Here is a 13,294-nt window from a genome sequence, read left to right as displayed (position 1 = left end):
TAGCATGGCTGGGCATGACCGCCCCTTCGGCCCTATCGACCGGTATTATGGGGGACTATTTCCCCCTACTGTCACTAGCAAATAGCATCATATCATACTAGCACAATAACATATCTCAAGTAGTAGTTATTGGGTTTTGAGCAATCTAACACTTCCTAAGTGTGCATGCAACCCTAATAAACCTTGGATCTATGTTTGTCTAAATACATGCAAAATAATAATTTTTTCCAAGGTTCATAACCTATCTAACATGGCATGGGGTACTTTTAAACATAAAAGAATTAGATGAGATTACATACATTTTGATGATGAGTTTGAATCCTAAGGAGTTTGAGGGCCAAGCACCAATAGTGTGAATGCCTCAAATGGAATCACAAATCACCACAAACTCTTGGAAAACTTTGAGAGAGTGTATACTCACTACAAAATCGGCCACACACAAGCACACACACTAGTGACACTAGTGGCTATTTCATGCAACATAAGCATGCTTATATAGTGTACATGATTAGGGTGAAACCCTAATAACCCATGACCTTTCCTTTTCCAAGGATCCATGGGTTAAAAGCTCCATGGATCATCCATGGACTTCCATATAAGCCTAGCCCATTAACTAATGAGTATTAGCCCACACCATATAAAACAATATCCCACAATTTAATTAGTCTTCCTTTTAATCTCTAAATTAATTCATAATTAATTTAAGACTAAGACTAATTAAATAACATGACTTCATATTAATATATTATAACTTATAATATATTAATAAACATATGTGTATAACTCTCATAAAATTATCCATAAATAGTTTGGATGAAATGCAACCCAAATGGACCATGCCGGGTCGGGTCAAGTATATACCAAATAAGTTATGGACTTAGACACCTTATCCAACAGACTCCCACTTGGATAAGTCTAATAATTATATTTGCGTATGTTACTTCAGGAACCAACCAGCAATTGTAGCTCTCGAAAACTCTGTTGAACTATGAAGCGCCATTTTAGATAAGTGATCATATAATCCTCTGTTCTCATGATATCGTCATACTTATTGTCCAGCAGTTTGTTTCCCGATTTTCGATTTGTTTGACAAAGAACTTAATCGAACACATCAATTCAGTTCTGACCGGCCGGTACATAGGTCACAACAAAATCATCGAGGGGCCCAGATATCGCTTCTATTTCTAGAAGGAACAGATAAACTTCGACTCATATGCTTGTTCTACTACTTGTTGAATTGTACACAAAGGCATATTTTATAACATCAAGTTACTGATGCGTTTACGTGCAATCAATGCACAACCAACTCATAGGTAACAACTCATATCTCTAGGTTTGAAGATTTACATGATATTACCGTCTCACGATCACTCGAGATAAATTCCATGAAGTGATACAAGTGAGCGTGGGTTTAATCCAATACTCATAACTTATGAGCACTCATGAATGTTGTAGCAACCATTGCTATGACTAAACCCATTTAGCCATCTACAAACTCGATTCATGACAGTCTTGATTCATACCTACTTCCAACATATGAACGACTGTGGAGTGTTTAAATAACTTAGTCATTCGGAAAGAATAACCTAGCTATTTTGGAAGTCAAAACATGCAAAGTGAAACACAATAATAATCGAATCCAATATGGTCTCAGAACCCTTTTGAATATAAATAGAACCACCTTTTATTTATCACCATATTGATTACACATTATTCATTGTATAATGTTTCAAACAATCAACTTAAGACTTGAATAAAACAACAGTTGTCCCATGCTCCTAGCATGTACACTTTGTTTTTTTCTAAACAATAGTTATGCCATACTCCAAGTATGCACACTATGTTTGTCTATGATCCTTACATTGTGATGTAGATCAATTGAACATGATTCCATTGATACTCATTTCACAATCCCAAATCCTTATTGTAAATGTGAGAATCCCCGATTCCTATCATTTACCAAAAAATCTGTTAGATTTTAAACTTTTATGCAATGTTCCTCTTGTAATGATTATGTACAAAGTCACCAAAACCTTGTCACCCGTCATTACAGAGTATTCCAAAGAAGGTCAACTTCTATGGAACGGAAGTCTCATATTCAAAGTACATTGCTTTGAACATCCTTCTTGCATAGATTGAATAACTTCCACCAATTGAGACATTTCCATAGTCCCATTTTGACTATCACTTCCGAACAAGAGTTACTTCTTTTCAGAATATGTCAATATGGTCCTTTCTGACAACTTACATCATACTTCCAACTTTCCCTGAGCAACCAATCTTTGGCGAACCTCAGATTGTCCTCGACAATTGCTTAATCACTTTAGTCATATCCAGTTCTAGACTTTTCCCTTCTCAATGCCTTAAGCATTTGGAAAATTTAGAAAAGATGAATATTATAGCACATGCAATCGATCCTATATCCGAAGCATATGGGACACGATTCATGATGTTTGACATAAAGACATGATACTAGACAAGTCTTTTGCTACAATATTTTTTATTTGCCATGTTTTCAAAATTTAACTATGAAGAGGGATGCCGTAATCATAATCGAATTTTGAAAACGCAATATATATAGACTTTCTTCAAGTTGAACCATTCCAACATAAAATTCATATATATATTCTTGACTAAAGATGATTAAAATCTCAATCTAAGCTTTAGAATTGAAATGAAGTATAATTTCCTCTCCCTTAATTATAGCAAAACAACTTTTCAACCCCTGCAACTTCACGAATTGAAACTTTGTTTTCTATAATTAACATTGCTAACTTGCAACACTAAACGTAATAATCATGCTCCCACTAACATGAGGATTATTAGCATAACACTTATGCTCCCACTAGCTCTGACATATTTCCAGAAATCTGCTGGACTTCTGAAATTTAGATTCATACACCCTTTCTTAGATAGCTCACATGTGTGTCTAAACAATTTTCAGAACTATGAAAAGGGATGCCGTAATCATAGTCTCAATTGCTTAGGCATTTGCCATTTCTAATAAGTCCATGTTAGTGTGCCGGTTAACCACACGCGCTCCACTAACGACTTTTGAAAATGCAAATAACACAGTTGCTATCTACTTAAAATCTACTTAGTGAAAGCGTTTCCTCACCATCATTTTCATGAATCGGAGAGAAACCTTATGACACTTAGATTTTATAGTGTATGAGTTCCTATCCATGTGAATTTGTCAAAACCATAATCACAAGATAAGGTTAGTGACAAATTCAGCCTTACATGGATTAAACTTGTTCAATCTTAGTTTCTTGTCACCTTCGTAGCACAAGGCCCACCAATGCTTCCAAGTTGAACTCTGATAACTCACATGCAAATTCAACTTATTTGAAGTTGGTACAGAAATAAGAATTATGTCAACACGATAGGTTGCAAACCTTAAGTCGTGTGCTAGTGATAAATTACAGGTTTTACTCTTGATTAAATCTTGAAACTATTTCAGGATCTTTAAGGCTCCCACTGTCCCCTTGACATATAAGTTTCCCCAGTCAAGAACCATTCCTTGACAAAACAAATATTCAAGGGATAGTGTGGATTCTTATCAAGACTAACACTTCACACAATTGGTCTTAGTTGGTCTTTGTCTCATCCAAGACACCACAACTTACCAATCTCAAATGTACAAGAGTAGAAAACATTTTACTCTTACATTTGACTAGTGTCAATAAATCTTCCTTTATGTCACTCAAGGTTACAATCTTGGAGTATGACTCTAAGAATTGTTTTGGAACGAAGTATGACTCATCTTCTTGATTTAACCAATCCAACAATTCATGACCTCTCTTCTTAGCCATAACAATGCACTAAGACGTCCTTAGAGTATGAATTTGTGATATGGTTTCATAATCATTAAGATGATCATGAAATACGATACTAAAGTACTCTCCCATCCTTTCAGATTTGAGAAACTTTTATCTTTCTGCCTAATTTGATTCTTCTCATTTGTTTTGTCATACATTGTAACCTTTCCAATGTTACAGAATTATACTTAACCTCATAAGTATAATCATATTTACTAATCTTTAGTAAATCATGACAAATCAATCTTTGTGGTGGACCTTGACCAGCGCACACCCAGTGTACCTAATTCCTTAGTCCTTCAATTGACTCACATATACATGTGATCAAAGAATTAGTCTTAATTTTCAAAGATGAAAAATCTCATTCATCATACAACACAACTTGTATGATTCCAAGTTTCTGTCCAATTGAAACTTGGGTGATGAAAAAACTTTCTTCATTCGGTAAATTCATACACCACCACAAATGAAAGAATCAAATCCACTTTCCAATATTGCTATTACTGGAAACATATAAGCAACAATTTTCCACAGATGCCATTGTAAGGATATTTTTAAAATAAATAAAATTAAAACCCTTTTTTCTTTTATTTTAAAACTTTGCGGAAAAACTTATCCTTACAATCCACATGAAAACCTTGTTGTTATCTATTCATAAGCAATATATTATAACTCTTAAGCAACAGCTCAAAATTCTGATTACCGAACCATGCGATCGAAACCCACCTTCGCAATCAGAATCAACATATACTTACTTTAAGCTTCCTATCTTTTCTTTGATTCTTAAAAACATCAACATGTGACCCATTCACATTATGCAATAAGAATCTCCAAATAGAAACTTAATAGAGTTAGTCAGTGGACTTTAACTGAAGTAGAGTCAAACTTTTTGACTTGATCAACCTTATGACCTTTCAGGTGAATAGGGCAGCTTCACAACCAATGCCCCTTCCTTTGGCAACAAAACACATGGACCCTTTGGTAATGGCACATGAGACTATCTCAGACTTAGCCTTTCTCTTTACCATTTGGTCAACCGAGTTGACTATGGACGATCCCTTTCCATTGGGAAGAGAAATCTTTTTCTAGATATCCAATGCTACCATTGTCAATGTCCATTTAAGACTTGGGAAGTTGTTATTTTAATCAAATTTGCTTTACTGGTGTTCCAAATCATTGCTGATTCTGCAGCACCAAGCAAATAGATACGATCATTAAGGGTCATGTCATAGTCTATCTCATAATAGTCCCAAAGGGATTCACTATGTTACCAAGAAAGTGATTTAACATCCAACTTTCACAAGACTTTGACACCCAACTCTCCCGGCTTGTCAATATGTGACTTTATCTCCAAGATGTGAGCACATATAGACTAAGCTTGCCAATAGGGATTGAGTGACTTTAAACTTTTCAAGAACTTGTGGGTGAGGGAGAATAATTGGAGGAGGTGGAGCAAGTGAAGCATGATGTTGAGGGACACCATCTTCAAGAGATTTGGGAAGATCATAGTTGTCTAAACCAGACATCTGTAATGGGAGAAAATCAAGTTAGTTGATTCAAAATCCTTAATATAACACCCAATATGAAATATTAAGGCTAGTACCCAACACAATATTTTATAATTTGGAAGAGAGATCTCGTAATCCAAGCTATAAAATATTTGAAGGTAGGCGAATGACGATTCACCAATTTCCATCATGAAAAACGAAATAATTTATTAGGTTTTAATTGGATTTGAAATTCCTAGATCTTTTGAGATTCATTGAACTTTTCAATGGCATGTTTCAATCTCGAGTGTGCCCTCTCAAATTTTTTGACTGGGATGCCGAGGATCACAAAACAAGGTGTGAATAACCATACCAATTCACTTGGTACCCTTAATATTATCACCCAATCAATGTGCCGGTTAACCACACACGCTCCATTGATCTATGACAAACATTAAGTCACCCTTCGTGATCCTTACTAGTCCAAGTTAGTGTGCCGATTAACCACACACTCTCCACCAACGACTTGGTAAGGTACAAAGTGTGAATTTCATGGGCTAGCACCAAATTCACATTTTTCCTAAAGTAACTAAGATTGGGAATTAAATAAAAAATATTTAGTTACTTTATAATATTCATTATACTTTTAATGAGAATTTAAAGTCATTGTCCTACCCGTTCGGCTAACGACCCTCCACCAGTCAAGCAAGCGGTGGGTGAGAGTGGACACCCATTAAGTCGCCAGTTTATAGGCAACAACCTTATACCCACCTTATAGACCGACTTCGTGAATGAGGCCTACTAACGGTAAAACGACTTGTTCTTATACATATATATAATAATTAACCATTAATGTTATAAATAGTATAAGGGTAGAATTTTAACTTTTAAAACTTCTAGGGTATGGAATTAAAGTTTGTGTGAGACTTTACAAATTCCAAAACTTGAGGGCAAGTTTTGTAACTATCCAAAACTTTTCATTTCATAACTTATGAATTAAAGGTTCATAAAAATGAAGACTCTTCATTTTCATGTAACTTATGTGTTTAAATGTGTGTGTTAAAGAAAGTGACCTTTGGATATCCATAACTTGAGGACAAATTATGGACTCCATTAAAACACATAAATGATCAAGAATTAATTCTAAACAATTCAGCAAATAATTCCTATCATCTTCTAAATTCATAAGAACATGAACATGATCATCAAAATTTCAAGAATTATATGAACACATAAAAATCATGGAATTTTGATATATGCTATTGTAAATGGATTAGAACAACCATTACACCAACTAAAACAAGTTTTAAAACACCAAAACAGTTTAGGGTCATGTTTCTAGTCCATTTCCAACAGCTAAAATCGAAAATCTGCACTCTGTCGCTCCTACTCGTCGAGTGCATGAACCTACTCGACGAGTAGGTTGAAGATACACATGGACTCGGCAAGTCCCCCCCATGGACTCGGCGAGTTCATCAGGCAGACAACAAGTTTTTCGACTTTTTCAACTATTTTGCATCAAGTATCAAACAAGCAAGCCTAGGCTCTGATACCACTGTTGGGTTTTGAGCAATCTAACACTTCCTAAGTGTGCATGCAACCCTAATAAACCTTGGATCTATGTTTGTCTAAATACATGCAAAATAATAATTTTTTCCAAGGTTCATAACCTATCTAACATGGCATGGGGTACTTTTAAACATAAAAGAATTAGATGAGATTACATACATTTTGATGATGAGTTTGAATCCTAAGGAGTTTGAGGGCCAAGCACCAATAGTGTGAATGCCTCAAATGGAATCACAAATCACCACAAACTCTTGGAAAACTTTGAGAGAGTGTATACTCACTACAAAATCGGCCACACACAAGCACACACACTAGTGACACTAGTGGCTATTTCATGCAACATAAGCATGCTTATATAGTGTACATGATTAGGGTGAAACCCTAATAACCCATGACCTTTCCTTTTCCAAGGATCCATGGGTTAAAAGCTCCATGGATCATCCATGGACTTCCATATAAGCCTAGCCCATTAACTAATGAGTATTAGCCCACACCATATAAAACAATATCCCACAATTTAATTAGTCTTCCTTTTAATCTCTAAATTAATTCATAATTAATTTAAGACTAAGACTAATTAAATAACATGACTTCATATTAATATATTATAACTTATAATATATTAATAAACATATGTGTATAACTCTCATAAAATTATCCATAAATAGTTTGGATGAAATGCAACCCAAATGGACCATGCCGGGTCGGGTCAAGTATATACCAAATAAGTTATGGACTTAGACACCTTATCCAACAGTAGCAACCCTAGATGAATATCACAGAGACAAACATCTATCATACAATTCCTACTGGTGGGCCGGCATTGTGGCCGTAGACCCACCGCTACTGGAAGGTAACTCACCTCACACTGCTGAAGTCCCGAAGACACAATCCCACACTTGCTGAAGTCCCGCAGACTCGACCCCAGCTGCTGGCTGACAGATTCTTGAACTGTCAACACCAAAATAACACCCAATTAATAATTGGGTCCTAATACATAACCATAAGTACATTCTTTGGGTAATTACTACATTACCCTTAGCTTGGCTTATTCAATCCCAAGGCCCAATCAATAGGCCCAAAGTCGACTAGGAATCAAAGCCAAACACATGGCCCAATTTTCCAAATTGGGCCTAGGCCTATACATGGTCTCATTCTAAGGCCTAACATCATATAATCATTAAAGCCCAAACTATGGCCCATCTATGGACCAATTTTCCAAATTGGGCCCAAGCCCCTTACATGGGCCTTACCCTAGGCCCATTAACTTATTCTAGTCCAATTGCTTAACTTTGGATGGCCCAATAATAACCCGATCATCAAGGCCCAATAAACAGGCCCAATAATAAACCCAAATGAGATTAGGGTTTCACATAAAATGATGATTAGGGTTAAGTTTCCTACTTAACCCATTAAGGACTTAATCCATTAAGTCCATTATCGCTTAGATCAATCTTTGCCAAAGTTTATTATTTAATATCTCAAGTTATTAAATAATTCTTGTGTGTCCCGATTAATTCCCCCAAATTAGGGTTTCATGGCATTAGGGTTTTCCAAACCCTAATTAGAGTTTCCAACCCAATACCAGTCCATTAATTAATTGTTGGGTTTTTAGGTCAATTAGGGCTTTAGTGGGCCTATTAAGCCCACTAGAATACCATTAAGCCCATTAGGGTTTTATTAGGGTCCATTGGAGTCCACTAAGCTTCATTGGGCCCATTAGGGTTTTGGTCCCTTGTCCAAACATCCCCAAACTAGCAATCCCAACACAACTAAGCACATCGCCACCCGACACGGCGGCCAGTGGCGACAGCCACCACCCTACGGTCGTGGTTTGAGTTTCTTTTCATTATTTTTATTTCTCGTTACATTTTACAATGCTAACACCCCAAATAATCACAAACATACACACACACTAATACAAGCACATATACAACAACCTAATGGCGACCGACGGTGGCATGTGGTGGCAGCCACCATGGCTGGCGGCCATGGTGGGTATCTTTTCCATTTTACGACCATCAAACACACCCTACACGACACCCACTCTACTGAAGCAATAACCAACGCACACAACATGTTGGACATGAAAAACACCCCATCGGACATCTCGAGGCGGCAGCATCGGCGGTTTTGATGACAGCCACCACCTCACGTGGTGGTGGCGGCGGTTTACCTTGCTTTCTTGCCCAAAATAACACACACATTCCACTGTTAGCTCTGAAAGCAACCCTTAAAGGCGAACACACGCACCATCAGCCACCTACAAGGTGCCAAAATATTGTCGGAATGCCACCGAGGTGGCGACAGACGGCGGCAGCGACTCAAAATGGCAACCACAAGGCTGCCGACGACAACAATCGATATATATATATATATATATATATATATATATATATATATGTATATATATATATATATGTATATATATATATCTATATATATATATACATATATATATATATAACGTCGGCTCACCGGAAATAGCGAAGGCTATGAGAGGGGAAGGTGGCAGATGGGCTTACCAACGGTTTTCCGGTCGCTCCCGACTCTCACAGCAACAATACGCACTCAGCTGTCGGTCTTGGCGGCCAAACCGATCGAAACGACGTTTCCGTTGGCGGAGCTGTGATGGCAGAGTTCCTCAGCGAAGCAGCGATGGCTGGAGGTGTTCCAAAGGTAGAGGCGGCTACCGGACATGAAGAGAGAGGGAGGGTAGCGGCTGTTCCATTGCCTAGGGTTAGGGTTAAGGGTTAGATTAAATACCCGGCACCCTTGAAACATCCATCCATAATGGCAGTATCGGCCCCTCCCTCATGAAATTATTTCAAAATAAACCCCCATAATTACCATTTAAACCCTGAACTCGAAAATCCCATTCAGATTAAGTCCCATATTTTACCAAACAACCCCCATCTTCTAAAATCGTTACAATTCAGCTCCCTATGTTACCCCTTTAGTCCCCAATATCTTAATTATGACATATTCAGCCCTTCCACCTCTTTTCCTTTCAAACTAAATCCAAATAATTACCACGGAGCCCTTGTCTTCATAAATATTTACAAACTGAGTCCGACTCTCACACTTTTAACCACCAATTACTAAATTATGCCAATTTACTCCTTGAAACCACCCCTGCATATATAATTATTTATTTTAGGCTACCATTCTCTCATTAATTTATTTATTTAACGTAATAAATAAATGGGTGTTACAACTCTCCCCCACTTAAATTAGATTTCGTCCTCGAAATCATTCCTTATCCTTCCTTACTCACCCAACCACTCTAGTAACATGGTTACCATCATGGCCACACCCTAGCCTTCCCAGGGTAGCCATAACCAATCCTTGTAAGGCCCTACAATCCGTAGATGAACGAATTTCTCGCAACAAGGTAATTTAGTCAATCTGAATCTGTTGTCTCGAGATGGTCTAAATCCCTGGCAGATCACTCATATGGAACCATTATCGTTGAACCCAGTCCACTTTATCCTTCACCCGGCTACTCAATTTCCGATAACTCGAGGTTCCCATTATAAAACAGGATCATAGACCTAATTATCTCTGTAGATCACTTGTACCTGGCCAAGGCCTAGGTACTCCTGTTGTGAGTGACTTGTCACTCCCCAATAACCAGCTATTCCGTGAGTACTTGCAACCTAAGACACAAGTACTAATACTGCCCAGACTTTGAAACTGCCCAAACACTGCACTGTCTGAAGCAGTATGTTGCCACACGGCTGCTTTCCAAAATCTAATGAGACATCCCTGGTCCCCATTTGTTCACTAATTATCTGAAATATCGGGTTCATGCCCGGCTGCGGAGCCAAAGGACTCCCACTTAGTCGCCTTACACGACTTTTGAACGAAATCCTTCTCTGGAACTAGTCGCCACTAGTTATCATGCCACTATGGCTCTAATAACCTTCTGATCCAACTGGTCAGGTCCATGCATAAAATCTTTACATACTCAAATCCAAGACTAAAAGTGATTGCTACCTAATCAATGGTAGCCTTACGTCACAAACGCCCTTAAGCAGTCCATTGCTTCCCTGATCTTATAACTGTAGTGGCGTTTCTACAGTCTTATCACCGGCTCAGCCATATCTAATCCATCTGGGTAATACCGAAATCCAATATCTTGATTTCCATATCCTCACTGCTGCACCCGAACTGGTGGGTACAACTGTTCCTTCTGCATTTTAACAACACGCTCATGTCATCTATCATCCTAGTGAATGCTACGCTTACACCCGCAAACTTACAACACTCTATCACTATTTAGCTGCTAGTGAATGCTACGGCTACACTCGCAGACTTACAACACTCTAATACTATCTGGCTGCTAGTGAATGCTACGGCTACACCCGTAGACTTACAACACTCTAACACTATCTGACTGGCTGGTGAATGCTATGGCTACACCCGCAGACTTACAACACCCTAACATTATCTGCCAACCTGGTGAATGCTACGGCTACACCCGCAGACTTACAACACCCCTCACACTATTTGTTGCTAGTGAATGCTACGGCTACACCCGCAGACTTACAACACTTTCCATCCCGGGTCGAACACGAACTCAACCTAACCTTCAACTGAACTTGAGTCCTAACTAGAAATCTAACTTGGTTCCCAAAACCTACTATCATGTGACCCCATTGTATCAGTACCGTACCCATGCCTGTGATCAAAGTGTCACCATAAACCACAAAATCATCTACACCCTCTGGCAGGGTGAGAATCGGTGCCTCGTACAACTGCTGTCTGAGAGTATTGAAGGCTATCTGCTATTCAGGCCCTCAACAAAAGGCCACCGACTTCTTGACTAGTTGGGTCAAAGGAACCGCAATCTTGGAGAAGTCCCATGTAAATCTCCGGTAGTAACCTGCTAGACCCAAGAAATTCCGAATCTCAGATGGAGACCTTGGAATCTCCCACTGCATCACGGCCTCTATCTTGGCCAGATCAACTAGAATACCCTTCTGGTTGATAAGGTGCCCAAGATATTGCACCCCGCACAACCAGAACTCACATTTGGAGAACTTTATAAAAGTCTCTCCCCTACTTAGATTTGACTAAGTCTTCACTGCACGCAAGAATTGAAGGATTTCCAATCCTTCTCACTTTCTAATATCCCACTAATGACAACCTGTGCCTGCCAATGCTAGCGTTTTAATCACCGATTAAACCTTGAGATCTCACATCCTCGGGAATCTCGATGAGTACTCTTGACATTTGATCCAGTTTGACACCTCGATCCATCTAACATATTGTCAATTGGAGGTCTCAATCTTCACTCTGGCTGACGAATCCTCGTTCTCATTTCCAATCTTGCAATACCACTGAACTCTAACCGAACACAGCCCATGCGAAAATACAATTACCCTGAAACTGCGATGACCAACCACTTATGCATCTAACACCCGCGACTACCCTTTTCATGTCATCAGCTCTGTCCTAGCAACGGTAATGCCTTGAACTCCAAGGTTCATCCATAAACAATTACCGACCATACCTAAACAATGATAGAACCTCTGAACGCTGACTTCATTGGAGAACAATCACTCCAACCCTGATCGAGTATCCTCTAAATAATACTCCTGCATAGATCACGACAAAGATCCGAAATGATAATGGTATGCGCGGAAGCCACTCCGCAAGATGCATCCCCCTTTGGGTTCATCAAGGACTTTTCGGCATGCAGGATGACATATATGATCCTTGATAACCCAAACACTAGCAGGAAAACCAGCCCGAGGTCTGACTTATCCAACTCACTCACAATTCCAAAGCGATACATATTCCCAACATCCAACTAGTAGCAGTAAAATATGACATACCCACAACATCTGGAAGAATCCGAGTCACCTCCAGCTGACATGATCAACCCTGCCACTCCTGTAGCAGCCTAAACCCTTGGAGTGACAAACTCCCTCGTGTACTCTCTCGTACGTATTGCATTGACTCTGGCCCTGCTGGCCCTCCACCCAATGATCAGAAGTCATGGGTCTCTTCCCAGGATCCTCTACTATACCCGCCTAGCACAACCCTCTCTTTCCAGGGTTCTCCCAAATCGATCCCACATCTGCAACTCTTGGAAATCATATCCTTCAGGGTCTGCCACCCTGTCACGCGCACTAGCTCGCATGCCAATGGCTAAGCTGCAACAACTGGAACATCCTCTGTCCCCAAACTAGGTTATGAACTCTTCCCTGAAGCTTCTTAAATTCTCCAAGACTCTCACTGATTTGAGTATGGATCCTGTGCTTTCAGTAGTACGGGCCCAATACTACCTTCCACACCTATCCATACTTTCCTCAGCAATCCTCCTGGATCCTCTAAGTCACTTCCTCAAACTGGTACACCCAAGTCTAACTGAGCCTCACTACTGACTCACTGAAATATATCCTAGGC

The sequence above is a fragment of the Lactuca serriola genome, chromosome 8 (assembly GCF_051521515.1).
Source record: "Lactuca serriola cultivar US96UC23 chromosome 8, Lser_US96UC23_V15, whole genome shotgun sequence".
Classification (NCBI taxonomy): Eukaryota; Viridiplantae; Streptophyta; class Magnoliopsida; order Asterales; family Asteraceae; genus Lactuca; species Lactuca serriola.
The sequence above is the reverse complement of the archived record's forward strand: the minus strand, read 5'-3'. Positions refer to the sequence as shown.